Source organism: Berghia stephanieae, chromosome 7, assembly GCF_034508935.2.
Source record: "Berghia stephanieae isolate SIO BIC M18660-M18661 chromosome 7, UCSD_Bste_1.3, whole genome shotgun sequence".
Taxonomy (NCBI): Eukaryota; Metazoa; Mollusca; class Gastropoda; order Nudibranchia; family Aeolidiidae; genus Berghia; species Berghia stephanieae.
The window spans coordinates 62,965,384-62,976,152 of NC_088366.1; positions in this window are offsets into that span (position 1 = coordinate 62,965,384).

The following is a 10,769-nucleotide window of genomic DNA, read 5'->3' on the forward strand; positions in this document are numbered from 1 at the left end:
CACATACATACATACACACACACACACACACACACAAACACACTTCCCACTCCCTCCCTCCTCGGGATAATTCAGCTGTCATAACGCTACAACCAACGCTAGCCAAACTGATCACTTCACCAAATCATTAAAATAACGACTATTATTCCCGATGTAATCAATAAATTACAGAAATCTACTTTCGGGATAGTCTAGGCCATAAAATAGATTTGAACTAACAGCCCTCCAGGTAACGGTGGAAACGGTCCCAGGTTGACACCTCACAGTTATTTTAATTGGACCGAATGGTTGATGCTTCCCTCTTTTCGCTAAAGGCGTCGTTTTAAGTTGAAACACAAGCCTGTCTCTATTTTATCGCTTTCTTTATTGTTCGTCTAATGTCGAAATTAAGTATTTAAGAATTCCCTTGGTTGTTTGAAATATGTATTGATGCTATGCGTTAAGTTTTAAAATCTCATAACGTCCGCCAGCCGGATCCAACGTACCAATACAGGTAACTATTTGTGACCTCTCGTCTCAAAACGGTATTAAGTCGGGATGATTAAAATGCTGAAAATGGAATTTGTAGCCAGAAATATCATGTTTACGTTGAGTGTATATGCTTTATAGAGGAGAAGGAATATCATATTTTACTGTGCTAAAGACCAACGTTCCATATTTTTGATCAGTTTAACTATAATTTGACTTTTTAGTCTCTGGTCCATCCCGACATAATACCGTTTTGAGACGAGGGGTCACATTTATAACCTTAACTCTCTCCTTACCAGCCATTTTCCGGATTTTCCCCAAAACTTCACACCAAACCTATACAAAAATAGAAATATTTCACTCAAACACAAAATCTGTTAGTTCTTGCTATACATATTGTTCTGCTAAACGAGCTCTTCAACACAGTGTTAATATATCTAATTGTACATTTTTTGTTCAAATATTATGATTTACAAAGGAAATTAGAATGACAAAATTGTTGGTTGCATCGTAATGAATGTGACGATTTTCCTATGGATGGTAAGGAGGGGGGTTAAACTTAAATAGACTGATTAATGCAATTTAGTGAGAACTACTTATAATAATATTGGCTGGCTAAAAACAATAAGAAAGAGCCGAGTGACGTCAATTTCGTTCCTTCTATATGTTTGAGCATTTATGATACAGTACTCGTTGGATTCTCTTACACCGAATTCCAGCACTCCCTAAAATACGACACGTTGGAGCTCACTGACCGAATCTTATCTATATTATTATAATAAGTCGTAACTTCCCCAGAGCATAATAGTAGTAGTAGTAGTAGTAGTAGTAGTAGTAGTAGTAGTAGTAGTAGTAGTAGTAGTAGTAGTAGTAGTAGTAGTAGTAGTAGTAGTAGTAGTAGTAGTAGTAGTAGTAGTAGTAGTAGTAGTAGTGTAGTAGTAGTAGTAGTAGTAGTAGTAGTGTAGTAGTAGTAGTAGTAGTAGTAGTAGTAGTTAGTGTAGTAGTAGTAGTAGTAGTAGTGTAGTAGTAGTAGTAGTAGTAGTAGTAGTAGTAGTGGTAGTAGTAGTAGTAGTAGTAGTAGTAGTAGTAGTAGTAGTAGTAGTAGTAGTAGTAGTGTGTAGTAGTAGTAGTAGTAGTAGTAGTAGTAGTAGTAGTAGTAGTAGTAGTAGTATAGTAAGTAGTAGTAGTAGTAGTATAGCGAATGGCTACACCACAGACTAGGAGCCTGTATTCTCTGTGCCTCTCACTCGCCACTTTTGATGACGTTTTCCTACCTATTGTCTCCTCTAGTCCTGTATTCTCTATGGGCTACACCTCCAAATTATGTTTGTCGATCCATGATGTCAGGTCATCTCCGGCTTCAAAGATTGTTTCGTACCCCCCTTCTAATTTGGAGCATAATATGATTTTGGCACGTTCGGAAACTAGATTTTTTTTTTAAATTAAAATTTTGTTTATTTGTTATCTTTTTTTTTTTTTTTTTTTTTTTTTTTTTGGTGCTCTCGAGAGCGTACTAATACAAGCAAATTCTTTACCTCTTTAACATAAATTTAGGTTTTCCATCTCTATTTTAAAAATTTTTTTTTTTTCTTTCTTCAAAATATCTTCTTTCTCAAAGAATTTCTTTTATTGAGTTACGTTATACACAATGTTGTTGCAGGCATTTATTAAGATGCAGTTTGTCCATTGTTAAAGCCCCACAACTGTTATTATGATATTATTATTATGATATTATCACACTGAATCCTGACAGTAGGCAGATTGTGCGGCTATGTGGTATTGTGGTATGACATTCGCTTTCGGATCGGAGGTCCCGGGTTAGAGCCTCGCTCGGCGCATAGTTGAGTCCTTGGAGAAGACTCTTTACTCACATTTTCTCACCGTACTCAGGTGTATAATGAGTACCTGACCGTCAACCGCGTTGTTTCTGTTCGAAAAAAAAAATTAAGATACATTTATGATGCGACAACGTGGCTCACCGGTATGGTCTTTGCTTCGTAACTGAAAGGTGCCGAGTTCGACTACCCCGTCGCCCAGTGTGGCCTTGAGCAAGTCATCCAGCCTTAGCTCACTTTGCGGCGCTGCACTGCGGCGGACGCCTGGTTTATTTCAGTCTTCCCTTGGAATGGATCCTGAAGAAAAGTGTCTCCTTAGGGATGAATAAAGGGAATTTATTTATTTATTTATTTATTTACATTGCTAAAAAGAAATCTAACAGACACATTATTTTATACATAAAATCACACTTTAATTTGTGATTCATATTAATTGCGGCTCTGTGGTCTTGTGGTATGACACTCGCTTTCGGAGCGGAAGGTCCTGGGTTCGAGCCTCGCGCTCGGCGGCGCATAGTTGAGCCTTGGAAAAGCTCTTTACTCACATTCTATCACCGTACTCAGGTTTAAAATGAGCACCTGGGAGTTAACAGCGTTGTCTTTTGTCCGAAAATTGTAATATTGCCTAACAGGCGGCATGCCCCGTCCTACATGTTAAATGTTGCTGTTGACCAGGGACCCCTTGTTAAGCCTTTGAGCACATTTAGTGGATATTGCGCTATATAAAGCTCATGTTTTTAAAAAGATAATTTTATGAAGGCTGTGAATTGCTAAAATGATACCGAACAGTCACCTTGTACTGTATAAAATCACTCATTTTCTGTGATTCATATTAAGATAACTTTATGAAGGCTGTGGCATTGTTAAAATGATACCTAACAGTCACCTTGTACTGTATAGATAGTATGCGCTTGGCTAATAAGCTCATAACATTGCCATCCGGAAGTATAACGGACCAACACACAAAACTGTGTGTATCCATGAACGTTTATAGTCGGGTTAATATAGTTCAGTGAGCATAACTCATAAACGCGGATGGCAAAATAAAAACAATATCAAAGACCTGAGTGACGTCATCTTCGAACTATCCATAAATCACTCATTTTTCTGTGATTCATATTAAGATAACTTTATGAAGGTTGTGGCATTGTTAAAATGATACCTAACAGTTACATTGTACTGTATAAAATCACTCATTTTTCTGTGATTCGTATTAAGAAAACTGTTTGAAGGAAATCCAGCATGGTGAGAAATATAGGAACGGGCTATAATATTATTTATCTTGTATTATACCTTATCATCTTTTCAAAAATTCGATACGAATTTGCCTCTCTTTGACTTCCATGTTCGTATATAGCTTTCACTCCATAATTCATTCTACAACACACAAAGAGTTTGTACTTCCAAAAGAATCGATACTTTTAACGATTATAATAATAATTGATATCGAATCCTGTTTCGTACACCGTACTTTAGTTAAGTAACTTGTTCTCTCGCGATAGCGACACCCCGCCATTTTCTTTTAGCTTTGTACTCGTCAATTGAATTGGATTATAATTCATACTCAAGAGATCAAACACCATATTGGCATTGTTCTCCCTTACCGGAAGTTGTCAATAATCGATTACGAGGATATATTTTCTGTCCGGCTTTTATGCCTGCTCAAGGCGGGAGTAATGAGTCGAATGTTCGAGAAAGTCTTGCCGCTCTCCCATCAATTGTTTCGATCCGGCAGGCGTGAGTACTTTCTTGTACCGGATAGGCTCTTAATGGACGCATTGCCCCCCGTTTCCCCCTGCCCTTCTGTTTTCATATAAATTCTTTCTCATTTCTACCTGGCCTCATTTCATGTTTTGCCAACTTGGTCTTTCTTGTGCTAAAAACTTTAACAATTTTTGGTATTTTTTTCAAGTAGAAGGATATTGGAAAAAAAAATGATTTTGGTAGTTAAAGTTGTTTTGGTATTTATTTTTAGTAAGATATGATTTTGTAGAAGGGTTTATGACCCATTAGCACTAACATACTGAGGTATAAAAGCATTGCAAAAAAATTAAATAAATAACCAAAAAATCTCAAACAATTGAATTTTACAAATTTTCATTGGGAGATCAGCATGTCATGCGTACATTTCAATAATTCAAAAGAGACTTTGCGATATGAATATAAATGGATAGAATAATTACTCATGGTAATGAGATAATAAGAAAAATGATTTATTTGTACTGTTAAAAATAAACAAAGATACATATACATACATATATATACATGCGCCCAGAGCCGTCCTGATGAAGGGAGGGATGTTTGGCGCACTATAAATCTATACCATTATATATATATATATATATATATATATATATATATATATATAAAATATTATAATATAAAATATATTTTCCTACACAACAATGCTAAATTAAGCCCATAATTGTTATTCCTATAGTTGGTATGGAGAGGGTTAAAAAAGACTAAAATAAAAGCTGTGTCCCCCATTTTTCATGTGTTTTTAGTAGAGCCCACAGATTATATATTAGCTCTAACCACCATTATCGAGCACTTTCGTACCTACAAGTACCCACCAACACTCATAAATATATGATACACATTTCCATCTATTTCCTCCCTAGAATGTAATATTGAACTAATTTTTTCTCCATATAGTACAAATCGTCTGTTAAACGTCTAACCCTTTCTCTCGTAGCTACACATTCAGTCACTTTTTGATAGAGAAATACTCATTCTCACCTGAATGAGTTGCTGAATATTTGTGAACTGCCCTGCTGCTGGAGGCATAAACAAAGCATTGTGAAGCGCATGGGCCATGACTCAGTGGAAATGCTTGATATAATCGGTCAACTGTTATTGACGTGTACCTATTTGGTGGTCAGATAACCCAAATTGTTATGGCTCATTGTCCTAATAGAAAATACTTAAAAGTCCATAATAGGAAACAAAATTGTGTTGTCAAAAAAAAACTGGTTCCAATCTCATTGGAAGTGTAAAACCACCTTTCCGGTGTATTTGATACATACCTTGTGTAACTGATCTTCTGATTTCAGACTGATGGCATTTTACTGTTTAATCTAAACACTTGTATATATAATATGCTGGTCGTCAATAAAGATCATCCATCCTCACACATTCACCTCCTGTTTACCTTCTTTTTTTTTTTTTCTTTTTTTCCACTTTCATGTATGTTGGCATCAAATTGTTGATTTATTGGCGAAAGCCTAAGATTGAATAAACTTTGTTATTCTAAGAATCTGGCCATTCATCCTGCTATTAAAATAGTAATGTCACTTTATGACACAAAATGCAACCTTTTAATTATTAGTCTTCACAAGGACATGGTTACACACACACTGGAGAGAAATGTGGAACAGAGAAACACCAAAAGGAGGAAACATCATTAAAGATCCAACCAAAAGAGTGCCTGCATTCAATAACACCATGAAATATTATCGGATTTCCTCAAATCGCCTCTTAACTGGACATGGCAGAACTGCATCAAATATGTGCAGATGGAAACTTGGAAACAGTGATACCTGCCAGAAATGTCAGGCAGCCCCAGAGACTAGCGATCACATCGTCCTCAACTGTCCAGTCACTAAACTTGAAGGTGGCTACGAAACCATCCTTAGGGCGGAGGAAGACTTTAGAAGCTGGGTTGACGAAATCAATTTGGAGGTGTAGCCATACGCTACTACTACTACTACTACTACTACTACTACTACTACTATACTACTACTACTACTACTACTACTAACTACTACTACTCCAATGAGTTTGGAATCTGAAGAGTAGAATGTGTGACGTCACGACTTCTCTGGCCTATAATTGTGTTCAGTTATCAGACTTGCTAATATATATGCACATCGACAACTATTTTTACATATTTTTACCCAAACACAAAACTCTCTGACATAAAAAAAAAGTCCACCTTTACCGCCAACGGTTGTTAAAAACCAAGCTCTTACTAGCCACATAGCTATTAACTCTCTCCTTACCAGCAATTTTCAGGATTTTCCCCAAAACTTCACACACAACTAACACAAAAATTATATATTTTTTATCACTCAAACACAATAGCAGTAAGTTCTTGCGATGCATAATTTATTTCGCAAAACATGCTCAACAACACACTTTTCATTTTCTTTAAATTTAATGATGCACAAAAGAAATTTGAATAAGAAAAATGTTGGTTGTATCGTAACGAATGTGACGATTTTCCTGTAGTTGGTATGGAGAGGGTTCAAGGATTACACGATTTTAACTTAAATGCAACTGTTTAAAGTTGTCATTTGTCAATTTTTTAAAAAAAATCATGCCCCCCCCCCCCCGGCATCCCCCAAGGAATAGGGAAGTAAGGTAATAGGTCAATCAACGGGCACTATATTATTAGGTCTGATAACCTAAATTGATATGGGCTCATTGCTATAATGGAACTTTTCTGAGATTAACGTAACAAATTTTCCTACACAACAATGCTATATTAAGCCCATAATTGTTTTTCCTATAGTTGGTAAGGAGAGGGTTAAAACGACTAAAATAAAAGCTGTGTCCCTATTTTTCATGTGTTTTTAGTAGAGCCCACAAAACTGTTGAAGAAGTGAAAACGGGGTGTCCCAGAAGGCCTTGGGTGTCCTCGTGTCCCCCACATTGAAAGACCCTCCCCCCCCCCCCCCCCCCCCCCCTTCATGTCTAGCCGCCGACCACCAAATTCTCATAAAACACGTTCGCCTACTCGGCGCCATGTTCATTTAGTCTCAAAGCTAACACAAAATAAATAGTGGTAAAACGCCCATCCCGTTTTATAAAGAAAATGTTACCCATCACCTGAAAACCGTGCTTTTGTCGGGTTGAACATAAGGCGAAAAATGCAACTCAATGTTAGATAGTCCATCAGAGCTATTCTGTCTACTCTGGAATATCCCAAATTTAAAAATTTGGCCAGAAAACTCGTCCTTCAAATTCATCGATCGATTTAAAAGACCCTCATCTTGGCAAAAACGCTCAAACCTGGGACTGCGCGAAGACCCAGATTTGTGAGTTTTTTTTCCAAGATGAGGGTCTTTTAAATCGATCGATATTTGAAGGACGAGTTTTCTGACCAAATTTTAAAATTTGTTGGGTTTTTTTTCCGGAGTAAGGCAGCCTTGTCCTCCTCGGTCCTTAGCTTCTAAATTATTCTGCTATGATACTCGCTTCAAATGCGCCACCCTAAGGTTTTAGCTCACTCAATCCTAGAGATTTTTGCTATATTTTAAAATTGGAGAAACAATGTATTAAAAATAAGCACGCGGAGAGACAGTTTTATTCAACTACCATAAATATGTAAAAATATAAAAAACGTCAGCTTTGATACTAGATACGCCTATTATTTGTCTCAGAAAAAAAAATTAATCAATAGGCATGGGGTAAAAGTAACCCGGGTAAACAACGGGATATAGTCGGTGTTAGGGTTGAGTGAGTTAAAGCGGAATTTGGAACTTGCTCGAAATGTCCAACACAGAAGTCCCAGAATCTTGTGATCATAAACAATACCCTGGATTAAATTTTAGGGACCCGGTGGTTCAGTTGCGAGAAGCTCAAACTAATAATATGTGACCCCTCGTCTCAAAACGGTATTAAGTCGGGATGGACCAGATGCTAAAAAGTCAAATTATAGTTAAACTGGTCAAAAAATATGAAACGTTGGTATTTAGCACAGTAAAATATGATATTCCTTCTCCTCTATAAAGCATAATAAACTCAACTTACGCATGATATTTCTGGCTACAAATTCCATTTTCAGCATCATAATCATCCCGACTTAATACCGTCTGCTTAAATTTTATCATTATACACTACTACTACTACTACTACTACTACTACTACTACTACTACTACTACTACTACTACTACTACTACTACTACTACTACTACTACTACTACTACTAGTACTACTACTACTACTACTACTACTACTACTACTACTACTACTACTACTACTACTACCACCTTCTTCTTCTTCTTCTTCATTTTCTTCTTCCTCTTCTTCTTCTTCTTCTCCTCATCCTCCTCCTCCTCCTCCTCCTCCTCCTCCTCCTCCTCCATCTCCTCCTCCTCCTTCTTCTTCTTCTTCTCCTTTCTTTTTTATTTTTTATTTAAAAAAACAACAGATATCTAATCCTTTATGCTTGTTACAATTTACATCCCCCTGCGACCACAGTGGCGTTTTGAGACATCCACAAGATACGACTTGTGGCTGAACAGTTTAATAACTACACGACTTAACACTGGCGCCTGCCTGTGTCCAACAAGACGACTCGGTGATAACACCTATTTTATACCCTCGTTTAAAGCCCCCTACAGGCGTCATCTCAGACATGGAGGCTCAGGATTAGAGCCCCAAATTGATACCTACTCATCTCTCTACCGCTTTTTTGGGTGTAATCCGATAGCGTCCCTATCACGCCCACTTTGTCACTTTCAGTTTGATTGATTTTGTGTGTCTGTCTGTGTGTATGTCTGTGTGTGTGTGTGTGTGTGTGTATGTGTGTGTTATACAGTTGTGTTTCCTTATTTGCTTTTACCACCGTCTCTGCACAAATGTTTGCTCTTTTTACTTAAAAATTTCTAAAACTATCAAGAGCAGAGATTTTGCCGTGAATAAGTTTATATTTATATCCACATTTCATCTATATATGTTTCATCGGAATTTGGAAGTACTTTCCACGTATCACCACAAAACGTCAACCGATCAACCCAATTTGCGATTCAATGAGTGAGAAGAGGAGACAGCCATTTTTATTTTTGACCACCGTCTCTGCACTGCCTACGTCGTCTAACATTAACATTGCCACACGAAATCAAATATTATGATTATTTATTAGTATTACATAGAACGCATAATCAAACTATAAATAACGGTCGTGCATTTACAATAAATAAATCAATAACACGAGCTGTCTTGTTAATAAAGTATTGTAATATGATTGTAATAACCAACACCGATTGCCTATAAACGGACGATTTAACGACTGCGATATGGTAAGATCGTTGCCAGAGTCGAGACAAAAATTCAATAAAACGAGTCATTTACAACAACAATATATGAATATGTATATCATTAGGATGGTATCGATGTCTTATCGATGGAGACGTGTGCAAATATATGAATTATTCATAGATTGATAAACTATAATAATATTTCATGGTTTGTTTTGGTCCCCTTGTCATGTGTCTCGTCTCGTATCTGATTCGCCCATTTGACCAAGTCGTGTCTTTTTTATTTTCGACTTTCAATTCTGCCCCATTCTCTCAAAATTATGTTAAAATATCTTGACTGTTTAGTTGGTGAAAAATGAATTTATAGCCTTGAAGTTTTATTAAGAAGAAGATTTATTTTACCCTTCACATAAATAGTAACACACCTAATGATATCTAGCTTACAATAATATTTATTTTTATGTCAGATTATCAGGTATCTAATTTCAATAAAATTAGATTTTTTTTTTAAAAGGTATCTATCATTTATGTATTTTAAAAAAATGCTTTTTATTCAGATGCAACGAAATCAGAATCGATTTAGGGGCAGATTAATTCCATCCATTTTCAGGATTTTCCCTAAAACTTCACACCCAACTAACACAAAATATATTTTTTATCACTCAGACATAATAGCAGTAAAATTCTTGCGATACATAATTTATTTAGCAAAACATTGTCTACTACACACTGTTCATTTTCTTAAAATTATGTGATGTAAAAATGAAATTTGAATTTTTAGAAACGTTGGTTGTATCGTAACGAATGTGACGACTTTACTATAATTGGTATGGAGAGGGTTAAATGATTTCTTAATCTCTTGCCTTTTGGAATTTGGAACTTTGTTCCCAATGCGCACTCTTAAGCTTGGGCAGCGATTGGGAACACAAAAGAATGAAAAAAAAAGAAGTCGTATATTGTTGAGATCTTACATTGACGAGTTAAGATGACCATAGACTTGTCAAAAGGTTTTGAACCTGAGATATTATGTGGGCAAAGTGGGGGAGGGGGGGGGGGGGGGCGGGTATTTTAATCTGAAGGCAATATGGAGGCAGATCTTTTAGCAAGGTGATAAGAGGCGTTTTGTCAATTTACAATATCAAATTTGAGGAATTAAGGAGCATGCACTGGCAAAATATAAAAATCGGAAAAAGTTTGTGTGTGAAACAATGCTAGACAACGCAAGAAAGAAAAATACAAGAATACCCCCCCCCCCCCTCCCCCAATTAAGGGTAATTTTATGATTATTTATAAAATCTACTAGGGCATACTGATCGATCATTTGACGTTGAGAAACGCCATCTGGCCACCTAGTTGCCAGATTCATTTCCGCCCACCTGCATGCTCTCACTCAATTCTAGAGATTTTTGCTACTTTTCAAAATTAGGAAAACATGTATAAAAAATAAGCATGTACATAGAAAGTTTTATTCAACTATCA